Source organism: Onychostoma macrolepis, chromosome 02 (assembly GCF_012432095.1).
Source record: "Onychostoma macrolepis isolate SWU-2019 chromosome 02, ASM1243209v1, whole genome shotgun sequence".
In the NCBI taxonomy this organism is placed as follows: Eukaryota; Metazoa; Chordata; class Actinopteri; order Cypriniformes; family Cyprinidae; genus Onychostoma; species Onychostoma macrolepis.
The window spans coordinates 13,121,838-13,137,817 of record NC_081156.1 but is presented as its reverse complement, the minus strand read 5'-3'; the positions used below and the strand labels follow the sequence as shown (position 1 = coordinate 13,137,817).

At 35.4% G+C, this 15,980-nt stretch overlaps 1 pseudogene; it reads left to right on the top strand.

The window, feature by feature from the left end:
• Positions 1-15,980, top strand: LOC131528150 (serotransferrin-1-like; annotated as a pseudogene).

Below are 15,980 nucleotides of genomic sequence, written 5' to 3'. Positions count from 1 at the left end.
ATGAAATGCCAATACCTCGCCACCAAAGCACCAGAGCTTGAGTGTCTTCTCAAATCTTCTGTAACTGAGTGCATGTGGAGCATCATGGTAATAAAACGGCTTATTACTTTACCTCACACACACTGTTTTGTTTAGTCTAAATAACATTTTTATTAAATTGTCTATGATTCACAGAAAGGTGAAGCAGATGCTATGACTGCAGATGGACAACATATTTATCAAGCTGGACTACGTCCATATGACCTCCGTTCTGTCATCACAGTAAGTAAATATTTTATTATTTTATTGTTATGTTGATGACAAGAATATATTTCAAAATATGTATAAGATACACATGTCAAACATCTTCATTATTATTACATCAGAACCTATTAGACCAAATGATTAGTATCATTCAATGTAAATAGATATTTTATTGCTAATATGACAATTCAATTAAATGTATTACATAGAATATGCATTGTATTACAGATGGATCTCTTTAACTGTGATTCTGTTTTTTTATTTGTAATTCATTATTCAGTTATTTAACTAAATTGTCGAAATAGACAATATTTGATTTAGTTTTTCAGATTAATAAATAATGATGTCACATTATACTTGACATATTCTGCAAAAATCAATTGAGTTTACGCAGTGGGGGCTTCTTTCTCTATGTAGGGGGTTCCTCTTAGCCCAGTAGTGAGGCAAGATGGCCTCCTTTTTATGATTTTCAATTCTGTGCTATAACAACTAAATTAGTGAGAGTTTTTCTTTATTTTTCTCATAATACTGTATTGGAAGATGCATCATTTGGCACATGATGAAACTGTTGCTAAATATTTTTCATTGTATAAGTCAATCTTGTCTGACAGATGACAGGTGTTTTTGATTCTCTTCACCTTCTTTCTTCTCCACTTCTTCTCAAGAATACTGTTATGCTGTGGCTGTGGTAAAGAAGGACACTGACTTTACCATCAATGATCTCAAAGGAAAGACTTCATGCCACAGTTGTTATCAAAGACCTGGAGGCTGGAATATACCCATAGGAAAACTGGTTGCACGAAATAAGATTCAATGGGATGGTCCTGATGACATGCCTCTTGAGAGGGGTTAAAGTATTCTTGTGTAAATTATTATTACATGGCTCTCTAGAATACTGAGATTTGCTAATATTGACCTACATCCATGGCAACTCTGCATCCACCTTATTTTTCATATAACAGCAGGCATGAACATTTTTAACTTGAATGTGCAAGGCTTCCAATTTTGTCTAAAACAGTCCAATATGTTGCTTGATGTTGCAAACTGGTATTTGTCATTATGTATTATCATAATCATGAGTACTTTTTTACTGCATTTTGTTATTCTTCTAGTTGTTTATCTATAGAAGTTAATGAATCAGAAGTCTTGCACATTTACAGGAAATAGCTTACTTCTGCATTGAAAAATCAGGTGGATATTAGTCAGCTCATTCGTGTAACTGAAAGTGGCACTACTTTTGATTGTTTTCTACATGGACTTTGAAATGTATTTATTTAGCAGATGCTATTATTCAAAATATAACAAATGATTCATCATAAAGAGACAATAAACATGAAAAGTGCTAGTGATAGATATAAATAGATATTTTAACCTTATCCTAACAAAGTTAGGCCATGTGATAAGCTGGATGCAACAAGTTCACACTACAATATCAGGTTTTTAGTTGTGCTTTTTTCACACTTACACACTCTCATATTCCATTGTCTTCTCTACAAATGAACAACAATGTAACTCCTGCATTCTCTCCAGGTGCTTGAAAAATGGTCATGGACAAGTTGCCTTTGTTTGTCAGGATGCAATCCCATGTGAGTAACATCTTTTGCCAAAGTCTAAAATATTATTGACTGTCTTAAAACTGTTAAAGATATTAGAGTTGTGGCAGGAGGTTATGATTCCATGGCTGCTGATTTACAAGCTTCTTGTCCAATCTGAACTCTTAAGCGAGTGAGATGCAGAGCTACCAGCTGTTGTGCATGAATGGCAGCAGGAAAAGCGTTGAGGAGTACAAGGACTGCTACCTCGCCAAAGAGCCTTTCCGTGCTGTCATCGGCCGCAAGGACGCAGATTCACAGCACATTTATAAAGTCCTTAAACAGATTCGGGTATGCCAGTTCAAACGAATGTCGCATCAGTAACTTTTAATTTCACTTGACTGCATTATTACTGAAGAAAGACCCTTACATTGTTTTAAGAAAGGGAGAAATATTGATCTAATTCTAGATATTTATCCATATAATACAATACAATACATTAAGGAGACATTGAAAGCCAGCTTTGAATATTCAAATGTTGTGCTCAACAGGATTCGGATATTTTCTTTTCTGCTGCTTTTGGGGGTAAAGACATGATTTTCTCAGTCTCTGCATCTGAACTGATGGAGCTCGCTGAGAGCACAGATTCCTTCATCTACCTGAGAGAAGATTAGGCTACTTTAAGGCCACGCGTGCACTTAGAGGTGATACACAATTATGCTAAGTTTGCATTTGAATGTACAGGGTCCCTAAAAAGTATTAAAAGTATTAGGACAAATAAGCCACAAATAATCATGCATTAAACAACATTTATTTAAATTATTTTGCATTCATTCCTTGCGCTTCCCCTGCCATTATAATAGGCGGCCCGCTACGGAGCCCTTTAAAGGACATTGTGGTGGGAAAAATTCAGAAAAAATTATTTTCAAATGTTTTGCGTTCTCTTGCAAAACTTTTGCGTTCCTTCACAAAGATATTTGCGTTCCCTCACAAAACTTTTGCGTTCTCTCGCAAAACCATTTGAGTTAGGACAAACTCTTCCTGTTTACTTTACAGCTTGCAGTGGTTACAGCTCGTATGTTCACAATGGAGCGGTTCATAGAGGTTTATTTTGAACTTGGACTCAAAGTAATACAGTCACAGTGCTTATTCCGAGGCACGGTTTTGGGACATTCTAAAACGCTTAATGTGGCTTAATGTTTTAAAACAGTGATGGAGGACTAAATTCGATAATATTAAATCCTTATAAAAATTGTTAGGCTAACATTAATAACAATTAATAATATTACTATTCATAAAGCAGAATATGAACGCAACGCCCTGCACGTTAAGCCTTTTCTTCCCCATAGAAAAAGCTTAAGGTAGGCTATAATGAAGTTCATGCAGCTCGTATGTTCACAATGGAGCGGTTCATAAAGTTTTTATTTTGAACTTTGACTCAAGTATAAAGAAATACAGTAAGACAGTGGTTAGTTCAAGGCACGGATTTGGGACATTCTAAAACGCTTTAATGTATTAAAACAGTGACATCCCTACTAACAATTCTTGGTTCCCAGAACGTTCTGGGAACGTTAGTTTTTGGTTCCCAGAACGTTATTTTTTATGGTTTGTTTTTGGTTAGCCAGGAGTTTTCTTAACGGAAATAGAACGTTCCCATAACGTTATCCTAACGTTCCCAGAATGTTAGTTTTTGGTTTGTATAACATTATTCTAACGTTCCCAGAACGTTAGTGTTTGGTTTTTAGAACGTTATTCTAACGTTCCCCTAACGTTATCACAACGTTTCCCTAACCTGTATACTCCAGTATGATCACTCCGCTGTAGGTCATTTAGCACACACGACCCAGTGTAACAAATTGCATGGAAATTATCCATATGGACGCCTAATCAGCATTATAAAACCATATCTTGTTTTTATCTATTGTTTAATTAATAAAAAAATAATCTGAGCACATCAACTATCATATGTAAGATTAATTAAGATTAAATATGTCCATTACGGGGTAGCTAAGTTACCAATATTTAATTTCTTCAGCACCAAATAAAAATTACTTCACACAATGTATGGTTTATAAAATATGACGTTTATTCACAATTAAATTCGATTCACAATTCGATATTAAACAAATAACAAAAAATTCTTTGACTTAAAGTAGGATATCAGTACATTCATTTCTTACCGCTAGTATACAGTTTGTACAGCGGGACACTCCTCTTTTGATCCATAAACAAAAAATTTCTCGCTTAATATCATGTTCTCTTCCGTTAGGCATGTCAAATCCCTCCGAAATCATATTTACTGTCATAACTATATTCATTTTAAGTAGCATTCAATAAATAGATCGATAATCGAGCGAGTACGAGTAAACAAGTAAAATGAAATGACCATTAATTTTTAAATTACGTGAGCGCGCGGCTCTCTTCAGATGAAAGCGCGTCATGGAGCAGCGCGTGGCCGCGTGCGGATCAGAGGCGCGCACGTAGTATATGAAGATGAAACAAACGAAGTTATGATTTCTGTTATCACTCCCTGCTTAATCCTGACTTAATATTGTAAATTAAAACTTGTTTTAATTGATATAATTTCTCTATTTTAATAAATGCTGCCTTAAACGAATTTCAGGGCTCTGTATAGGTCATTACACAAAAAACATCTGAAACGTTTTCATTGGAAAGATAGTTTTACAGGGTTATAAAAATAACCTAAAACTAACCATTGATCTCTATAAGTTATTTTTGTTTTAAGTTATTTTAAAAATAACCACCCTGCAACGTTCTGGGAACGTTATTTTATGGTTGCAAAAAAATAACCTAAAACTAACCATTAGGGAGCGTTCGCTGTAAGTTATTTTTAGGTTATTTAATAATAACCACCCTGCAACGTTCTGGGAACGTTATTTTATGGTTACAAAAAAAAAATAACCTAAAAATAACGTTTCCCTAACGTTAGTATTTGGTTCCCAAAAAAATAACCAAACGGGAACCAAAAACTAACGTTAGGGGAACGTTCTGTGTTTGCTGGGATTAGGACCAAATTCGATAATAATAAATACTAATAAAATTGTTAGGCTTATATTAATAACCTTATTAATAATATTACTATTAATAAAGGAGAATAGCCCAGAATATGAATCCAACGGATTTGGTATTTTTAAATCACGGTTTTCATTTTAGCCTACCTTAAGCGTTTTATGGGGGAGAAAAGGCTTAGGCTACGTGCAGGGCGTTGCGTTCCTATTCTGGGCTATTCTGCTTAGTAATATTATTAATAAGGTTATTAATATTAGCCTAATAATTTTATCAGCTTTTATTATTATCGAATTTGGTCCTCCAAGTCACTGTTTTAAAACATTAAGCCACATTAAGCGTTTTATTATGTCCCAGAACCGTGCCTTGAACTAAGCACTGACTTATTAATTTATTTGAGTCCATGTTCAAAATAAACCTCTATGAACCGCTCCATTGTGAACATACGAGCTGTAACCACTGCAAGCTGTAAAGTAAACAGGAAGAGTTGTCCTCAAATGGTTTTGCGAGGGAACGCAAAAATATTTGCGAGAGAGGCAAAAGTTTTGCGAGAACGCAAAGTTGAGGGAACGCAAACGTTTTGCGAGAGAACGCAAAACATTTGAAAAATATTTTTTCCTCCCACCCCGAATTTTTTCCACCACAATGTCCCTTAAAGGGCTCCGTACAATACCGTGTTCATTTATTAAACAAACTAAATAGCCTTATTTCATTTTGGTCTCTACATTACATAGTCGCGCTGAGTTCAGCCCCGATGCACACACACACACACACACAAACCTACGCGCACACACAAGTGAGCACACTCCCACTCGTATTTGTAAATATTAAACCGCAAAAAGACTATTTAAATATGAATTCTGCGTGTCTCTAAGTTATGTATGGCGCACTCGCGCGCAGTTTTGTTTACTACTTGTACCGAACAGAGCGTGACGCTTCCGGTGCGTCTGCCGTCTCACTTGGACATAAATACATGAACGACATCTCCAGAACTACTCTGAGAGTCACTTCATGAGCATTTGACCATTTAATTTGAGTGAAACTATCCTCATCATATATCGTATACACACAGAAATATAAAGGTATTCACGGCAACCTGTCAAAATAAAAGTTCGGTTTACGAAGTCATTGCGGCAGAAATAGCCAACATTACTATTGTTCAGGTACGGTGATGCATTGCTGCCACACACATATTATTTTTTCCACTCAATTATGTCGTAATAACGAGATGTTATGTCGTTTTAAGGTCCGTGTACGTTGCTTTCATTCGTTTTTTGATTTAAAATTGAAAATAGAAACATGAGAAAACGGCACCATTTTCGTTTTTCGTTTTTTTTAAAAAAATGAAAAAACAAGAAATCGCCTTGATTTGCCGTTTTTACATTCAGGGGTTGAAAAATGGATAAACAGCTCGAATGTTCGATTTCCACGTGTGGGAGGGAATGAAACGGCCCATTTCACTGATTGGTCAAAAATGAAGCGGTGCCGTCATCATGTTGTCTTCAGTTTTGTGCAACAGAATAAAAGCATTTATTGCAACTCCTGCGTTCATCTCCCTCTCATCAAACAACCAGACTAACAAGTGGCTTGACACAAACCATACTGGGGCAGCGCCTAGACAAGGGCTTTACTCCTGTGTAGGCATAGATTCTCTATGGCAAATATTAGGTGCTTATTGCAGAAATATGTATGTATCTCAGATCTGCCGCCACGTTTCCCTTTTAGTCTATTTCTTTGGCTCACAGCCCATTTTATTTAGCTGTCCAGTTATCAAAATCTGTGTGGCAAAGCTGCGTGACATTTACATTATAGTGAACATTTACATTATAGTGAAGTGCAGACCAGTATTGATTTTAGCGTGAGTTTTTTTTTCATTGAGAAGTTTATATGATACTGTCATTATCTAATGGCATGTTACACATGTATATAATGCATGCTATTTTTATAGAAAAGGGCATTTTTCTAACTTTATAAAATATGTCTGTCACCTTTAATATTAAATTCCTGAATTTAGTCAATATTTGAAAAATGTGACATTATAGGTGTTACCAATTAAATCAGTACCAGGCAAAGCCATCTTTGCACTGTGGCACAGAAGCTGCATCTTAAGTTAATGTATTTACAGAATTAGTGCTGCTCAGACAGTAGTAAATGTATTAACACAACAATTTCATTATGGAATGAGATTGTTTTAAACAAAAACATTTTGAGTAGCCTACAGAAATATGAAATGAGTGACAAAATGAAACAACTGGATAGGCTACTTGAATTATGAAGGTTAGATCGCCAGTAGGTGGCGGCAAGTCATTGTGTTGATGAATGAGTCATAGAGTCATTAATTCAACCGATTCAGGAGCAAAGCAAATGGGTCATTGAACCACTCACTCAAACGATTCATTCAAAGACTCGGATTCATTCAAGAACGAAACGCCTGTGTTTTAAGTCAAATAAAACAGACTGTTTTATAAAAACATACTATAAATTACTATAAAGTAAATGCATTCGTCCAGTGTTGTCCAGTGCGTCACGCAGCCTTGCCACACAGATTTTGATAACTGGACAGCTAAATAAAATGTGCGGTGCGCCAAAGAAATAGACTAAAAGGGTAATGTAACTGCAGATCCGAGCTACATACATATTTCTGCAATAAGCACCTAATAATTGCCATATAGAGTTTATGCCTACACAGAAGTAAACCCCGTTCATTTCTTAGTCTGGTTGTTTGATGAGAGAGAGATGACATGCAGGAGTTGCAATAAACACTTTAACAGCGGAGGACTCGTCTTCTGTTACACAGTACTGAAGACGACATGATGACGGCACCGCTTCATTTTTGCTTGACCAATCAGTGAAATGGGCCGTTTCATTCCCTCCCACACGTGAAAATCGAACATTCGAGCTGTTTATCCATTTTCAACCCCTGAATGTAAAAACGGCAAATCAAGGCGATTTCTTGTTCTCATGTTTCTATTTTCAATATTTAATCAAAAAACGAATGAACGCAACGTACACGGACCTTTTAACAACATCTTTTCTCATTTTAATGACATATTTTCTCTAAAAACTAGATGTTTTCTCGGTAAAACGACATCTTTTCTCGTAATAACGACATATTATGTCATAAAAATGTTTTCCCTTTATAATAGATATATAGTAGTCTACATTATGTGAGCGAGCTGATTAAATCTATTTCGATTTGTTGTTAAATCAAACTTCAGTCATTCAAATAAACAAATATTCCAAGCCCAGAGTCATATTCAAAAATAACTGTTTTGATCTGATCATATAGAGAATGAGGATTAAGTCAGAGGCTGTGTTCGAAATGCCATACTATCATACTACTCTTACTATTTCTGCAGTATCCAGTATGTATGCTGCGCATAGTATGCAAATTTTCTGTATGCATGGAATACCCGGATGACCTACTATATTTGCCAAAATCTGCTAAATATAACTCAAGTACACTAATCAGTACAGAAGCTGTGTTCCGAATGGCATACTATCATACAACTCCTACTATACTGCAGTATGCTGTATGAATACTGTGAATAGTATGTGAATATTCCGTATGCATGGAATGCCCGGATTACCTGCTACATTTGCTGAAATTTGATGTATGCATCTGAAGACACTGCATGGGATACTGTTTCCCAGAAAGCAACGCGCTCCATGTGACGTTTCATCTTCAAACGCGTGAGTGAACTGGAGGCGGGTAATAGTTATAAATGTAAGACTTGTATATGTATGTATATACATGTAAACTACATCGCTGTGCATGTAAAAACAATATCATTAGTAGGACATAAATTGTACTTTAATCTCTACGGCACTTTTCCGATCAAGTCAAATCACGTCACCTTTATCTCTGTAGCGCTTTATACATTGTTTCAAAGATATTAAATAGTAATATTAATATTGCAGTAATATAATATATAAATAAAGTTAATATTTCAATTATGCAAACATAATTAAATTATGCTGTCAAGCAGCTCTAAAAAGAAATGGAATGCATTTACTCGAAGGACCAATTTGTTAACCGAGGATTTTTACATTAACTCCGCCCACCAATGCCTGACTGCGATAAACAGCACTGCAGAAGACACGTGTATTTCTATAGTATCAGTGGCGCAGTGAGTAAAAGACGTGAAATGTGTGCAGTTGATGCGAGCGATCCGAGTTCGAGTCTGCATTTTGTCAATCTCGTGCAACTCCTTTTCCCATCACATACCAGATCAGAAAGGCATTTGTTTTCAATAAAAAATTAAGTAAATATTTGAAAAGTGGAAATTAAATGCCTCATTAATAATACCACTGTTTAGCTGTAGGTAGGTTTTTGTCCCAATAAAGTGGCGTTCATCAAATAAAATGTATGATAATTTACGCTCAATAAGTTATTACACACTGTTTTATAATGTACTACAGTACTGAAGTATAAATATCTGCCACCTAACTACTATTTACACACTTGTTGCTAAAGAAAATGCTGCTATTTTAGTGTAAACAGAATTTATCATTAGTTGCACTTAGTGTAACTAGAATATATCACTTTTTCCAATTAGTGTAACTGCCAAAAATATCAATGTTCAGTTAAAGACAGCTCAGTGTTGATTCAGTTCTGTCCAATAGCCTATGTAAAGTTCTTCAATTATGAGTGAGTTCAATTGGGCAATATAGCATTGTTTACTAATATGAAGCCTTATAACAAGCCTTTGTAAAAAGAATAGTTAGCACATTTGTTTGTAAGGTAACAACCTTGACAGCTGTGCTGAATTAATGTTTGTGTTTGTCATGTGACAATTAAGCATACTACTCTGAAACATATGTTGCTTATTATATACTGTTTCACACACTATTCTTTAAAAAAAAGTAGGCAGTATGCACTGTGTACTGGGCAGTAAGCAGTAAGCAAGTATATGCCATTTCGAACACAGCCACAGTCTTTTCACTCCGCCTTGCATTTCGGGAAGGCGCCGCCATATTAGCAGGATAGGCTGTCCGTTCCCATGGTCACTTCTCATTTTCTATACGGATAACTGCTTATCTTTTGTTTTGTTTTTGCCTTTAAGTTAAACAATAATTCATTCTTCATTGTATCATTTGCAGGGAAGAGAAGCTAATTTGTCGCATTGCATGATAATTAGATTTTTTTTTTCTCTTAGGTTTTGTAGAATTTCATTTACAATGTTGATCTGATTACCGTGAAAACAGTGTCACCCGCTGGACGCTTGCTGCTTCAGCCGTCATATTAAATTATCCAAATAAAAGTGTGTTCAACAAGCTGACAGAAGTCGATCCATTTCTTTGTTGGAAACTTTTTTTTTTAAATGATAAAGTATAATTGTTGTCATTATAAGCATTCATTTTTTCCACGCCACGGAGGAGAATCGGAGATTTTGGGTCACATTCAGCGAACAGTCACAAACTCACTGCACTCTTTATATTTATTTCAGCCAATGACAAGCAAAATCAAATCCCTAGGAGCTTGTGAACAGTTTTGTAGCATTTTTAAATGCTGGTTTAATGTACTAAGACAGTGATGCTAAAAGACATGCAGGTGAGCCAGAATATTAACGCGACATGTTTAAACATTAAGCGTTTCCCTCAGAAAACCGTAATGTAGAAAGCGCTTATGGATTAAGACAGTGATATTTAATGTTCATATTTTGGGGCTCATCTGTTTTTCTGCACACAATATGATTTATTAGTAAGGTGTGTACAGAATGTTTTCTTTTACTATCACTGTCTCGGTGCATTTGTTCTTATGAGAGGAAAATGCTTAATGTAAATAAACGCGTTGCTTTCACATTTTGAGCTTATATGCCTATCTGCACATAGTATATGCTTTACAATTTTGTCTTTATCACTGTCTTGGTACATTAAGCCACTTTAAGCAGTTTAGAAAGTCCCCTGTTCAAGTTCTACTAAATTCACAAGCGAGTCATACTTGCAAAGAAAGTAGCGTTAATTATTAAACCAACAAAACCAAATCTTTCAAAAACACACAGAAATGTGATTCTTTTATTGAGTGAGAGGCAGTGGGTTTAATCAGTGACTAACAGATTTACTATTCGGCGTCTTCTCTGCGACCTGCTTCCTTTGATGTGTTTACACATAGAAAAAAGGCTAAAAAACATACTGTTTTATCCAGTTTTCTCTCAGAACGATGATCTGAGTTACTATTGCAATTCTCAATGCAGCATGAATGACATACAATGGTGACATTTTTCACAATCACGACAAACAAATAAAATACTGCCCTAAACTCAATAGCGGAAAGGCAGCGCTATCCTGCAAATATGGCGATAAACAAAGCAGTTTCCCAGAATTCTAAGCGGCGTCACATTCTCATTCTCTGTCCACCTTTTTCTTGACGTAAAAATGGGCGCGGCCATTTGTAAATTCTATGGGTCTAGCTTCCAGGCTCATCCGCGTCCAGCTATTTTTAGCTGTACAAAACAGTTCGTTTTGCTGCTTTATATTGAAAATTAGTGTGTCTTATCATATTATTTTAATGTATTATCTTAATCATGAACACACTGGTTTGTAGTGCAAACAGTTTTACCGTTTACTGTACGTTGTTATTCTCGTTATTTACCTATAGCGGCTAATGAACCGGAAGTCTCACCCATAGGCTTACTTCCGCTTTGAAGAAAAAGGTGGATAGCTTAAATGAGTCATGGGTCTGAGTGCAGTTATTGGATAGCACTATATTGTAGACAGATTGGAGATTAATCCTAAAAAACATGCGGCTACAAATTAAAACCATTACATTAAAATACATTTAAAACAGTGTATTTCATGACTTCAGCAGCCTGCAGATCCTCGTTTATGTCAGGATTGTGGCGACAGTAGCGAGGACAATCAGCTCGCTCACATAATGTAGGCTACCATGTATCTATTATAACGGGAAAACCTATCGACATATTTGAGTGGAAAAAATAATATGTGTGGCAGCAATGCGTCACCGTATGTATGTAATAGGCTACTACTAAAATTATTAAAACCTTATTTTTAAGGGATAATCATACAATATTTCTTCAGTGTTTTAAATTGTAATATTAAATCCCCTTTATTTTCCAAAAAATTTAATTTGTTTAATTTTCATTAATTAAAAGAGTGTTTTATGCCTTAAAAATTGCAATACACACCACAGAATTTCTGAGGAAAAAAAATAATTGGGCTATTGTAAGAATAAATGAAACTTGTTTTTATGCTTTCAAACAATTAGACATGCAAAACACAGAATTTGTTAACAATAAAACAAAAGGTTGGAAAAAATAAAACATTTCAGTGCCCTAAACATGTAATTTTTGTTAAACTTTTAATAAATTGATGTTAAATTGTTCAGGTTTCATGATTTTAATTAGCTAGACATGCTTTTTGATTAATAAAATTGAATTTAACCATTAAAAAGGAGTCCAGAAAAATGTAAGCGGAAAAAAAAAAACGGAATCCACATCCCCCTATTCACTCCCTAATTCTATTCACTCTTTCCTTGCAGAAAACTGTGATGATAGTGGAGGTAAGTATAACATTTGTGAAGCACTGGTCTGTACTCAAAACTGGTCTGCTAATCCTGCCCTAAAGGAAAAATTCACCCAAAAATGAAAATTTTGTCATCATTTACTCATGCTCATGTCGTTACAAACCTGTATAAGTTTCTTTCTTATGTTGAACACAAAAGAAGATAGTTTGAAGAATTTTGAAGAACCAAACAGTCGTTGGTCTCCATTGACTTCCATAGTAGGGAAAGAAATACTATGGAAGTCAATGGGGACTATCAACTGTTTGATTACCAGCATTCTTCAGAATATCTTCTTTCATGTTCAACATAAGAAAGAAACTCATACAGGACATGGAATGACATGAGGGTAAGTACAAAAGAGTGACGACAATTTAAATTTTTGGGTGAACTGTCCCTTTAAAGCACAACTGTTCACACCAAGGATATAATATGATATAATTTTACAATTTGTTCTAAATTTAAATGGTTGTGTCCACACCAAAACCATAATGGCACAAAGGAAAGATATAGTTGGAATCACTTTCAAGACAATTGTTTCCTGCTAGTGAACTATAAAAACATTGACAGCCAGTCAGAATCTACCCTGCTTTAAAGAGCTGTGGTAGACAACAAACCTTCAGAGCATGCTTATAACTTGTTATAGTTATCTTTATAGTTATTGTGCTCATTTCTGTGCATAGAGGCCTCAAGTTACTATGTCGTGGCCGTGGTGCGTAAGGGTTCGGGTGTAACCTGGGATAACCTGCGAGGCAAGACGTCCTGCCACACTGGCCTGAACACTGATGCTGGCTGGAAAGTCCCAGATTCAGCCATATGTGGCAAAACACCGGACTGTACCCTATGTGAGTATTACTAACTGTGCACTCACAGTTGATGAATTTTTTCTATGAACAATCACACAAAGTTGTTGTAATTGCATAAAATAGCACATTTTCTCTTTATTTCTCAGACAGTTTCTTCAGTAAAGGCTGCGCTCCTGGTGCTGACCCTAAATCAAACCTGTGTGAACTGTGTAAAGGCAGTGGGAAGGCGGTAGGAGATGAGAGCAAGTGCAAAGCCTCTTCTGATGAGATTTATTATGGCTATGATGGGGCTTTCAGGTACTGGACCATATCCCACACACTGTAATTAAAAGGGATGTGCTTTATTAGATTTGTATTCTGACTCCACTTCATAATCTAAAGCAGAATATGATCTCACTCTTCTTGTAGGTGTCTTGCAGAAAAAACTGGTGATGTTGCTTTTATCAAGCACACTATTGTTGGGGAGTACACAGATGGTTAGTGTGGTTTGCATTAATTAATAAAGCTTCACACTTTCATAGTGTCAAATTTGAAATTTTTATTTTTCTGATATGGTTCCTTCTCTGTGTTTATATCTGCTTAGGTAAAAGACAGGACTGTGCTAAGGATCTGAAGTCTGATGATTTTGAACTGATCTGTCCAGAATCACCAGACATATCAGTAAAACAAGTCAAGTCAAGTCACCTTTATTTATATAGCGCTTTTAACAATACAGATTGTGTCAAAGCACTTAACAGTATCAAATTGAAAAACAGAGTGTCAGTAATGTATATTGATAAGATTAAACACTCAATTTTCAGTTAATGGCATTTCATTATTGAATTCAAAGATGACATTGTCTAGCTCAGTTTAGTTTAAATAGTATCTGTGCAATCAAATCGGCGATAATCACTAGAAGTGTCCCCAACTGAGCAAGCCAGAGACGACAGCGGCAAGGAACCAAAACTCTCTCTGTGACAGAATGGAGAAAAAAACCTTGGGAGAAACCAGGCTCAGTCAGGGGGCCAGTTCTCCTCACACTGAATTTGTTAACTGTTAACTCAGGTGAGTTCAGTGCAGTTCTGTGTAGATCTTCCTGTCATTTTCAGTTTTTTCTTTCACACATTCTGCATCTGATCTATTGTGATGTTGATAGCACAGGTTGGTAACATCTCAGTAACTCTGGTCCAGTTCACTCTTTCATTACTTTGTGTTGCCAAGCCCGAGTTTAACCTCAATATGTTTCTACATTTTTTCTGCAAAGTAATTTGTCTTTGTTTTGAATCTTCTTCTCTATGTTTCAGGCCTATTCAGACAAGCTGTTCGAGTCAGTGGGTGAAAGAAACCTCCTTTTCTCTGATTCCACTAAATGCCTTCAAGAGAATACTAAACCTCTGGAGGATTTCCTGACTAGAAAGTACATTGCCATGATTGAAAGGACCTACGAGACTGGCCAGGGTCAACCAGGTAAACAGTGTCTCTGATTTCCTACAATGCTTGGTAAATTCTAGGTAAAAAATGTAGAGATTTATTTGGTAACACTTTATTTTGATGGTCCCTTTTGAACATTCTGTTGACACTAAGTAATGTTGCAACTACATGTCAACAAACTCTCATAAGAGTATTAGTAGACTGTCTGCTTCATATCTGCTAACTCCTTATTGTGTTGGTCTCCCAACAGATATTCTACTGACTATAAGTAACTTTGCAAGAACGTGTCAACTTAATCTAACCCTAACCCTACCAGTCAACTAATACACTACTAACACTCTAATGAGAGTTAGTAGAAATGTAGGTGCAACATTACTTATAGTCAATAGAATGTGTTAAAGGGACCATCAAAATAAAGTGAAACCATTTATTCTAATGTTTTTCTTCACAGATATGGTGAAGGCATGCACTTGGCACAGTAACACCAACAACACCATCACCAACAAAAATCTTTGTCTCTTTGACACATTACAGATAAAAGACTGCATTGCATAATATAGCACATAATATAATTATAAATGGCACACAAATAACAGTAACAATGAGCATTTATGTATAATTCTTGACAGTATAAACAGAGCATTGTGGAAAACAGTATAACAGCAACAGTCCCAAAAGTACACATATGGATTCTTGAGTGACATGAGAAGATCGACCGGTTTTATATGTTAGACTGTCATTCTGAGAAGAGAAATGTCACTAAAATGAACTGAAAACAAAACAAAAAAAAAGTGATAAAAAAAATTATGCAATGTTGGTGCTGGAATCAAATACACAGGACATATTTACCATTTTAATGATGTATTTTATTAATACTTTATTGGTTTGTTTAAGTTTAATTTGGAGTAATTTTGCCATTTATAATAAAATGTGTAGTTCATCATTATTAATTGTGGTAGTCTATTTAGTTTTACCTTTGTGTCACATATCAATAGCATATTACATAGCTACTGAAAGGCTGTGTGTGCAAAACTATCAGAAAGCTATCAGAAACAAGCGGTACCACCAAAGTATCTGCAGATCTAAATAATCAGATGAAGGGGATATTCTTTATTTTTCAGATGCTTGCTATGTTTACCAGATGTTTTTCAGAATTAAAATACTTACATTTGAATCTTTAACAGTTAGAAATAATAATGTAAATTGACTAGAACCTGAAAGAATATTTCACCACATGGTATGAAGCAAAACAACATAAGTTTGTTTGCCGCTGGATGTGTTTCTGTAAAATATTCAGCTAGTTATTAGGCTAACAGTTCACATTTCACACATTTGTTGTACTTCATGTTGTTTCTAATTTCTATGTATATTTCATGATGCTTTTAAATTTACAAAAACAAATAAATACAATGTGTGTTCTTTTTGTGCTCATTTATTGTA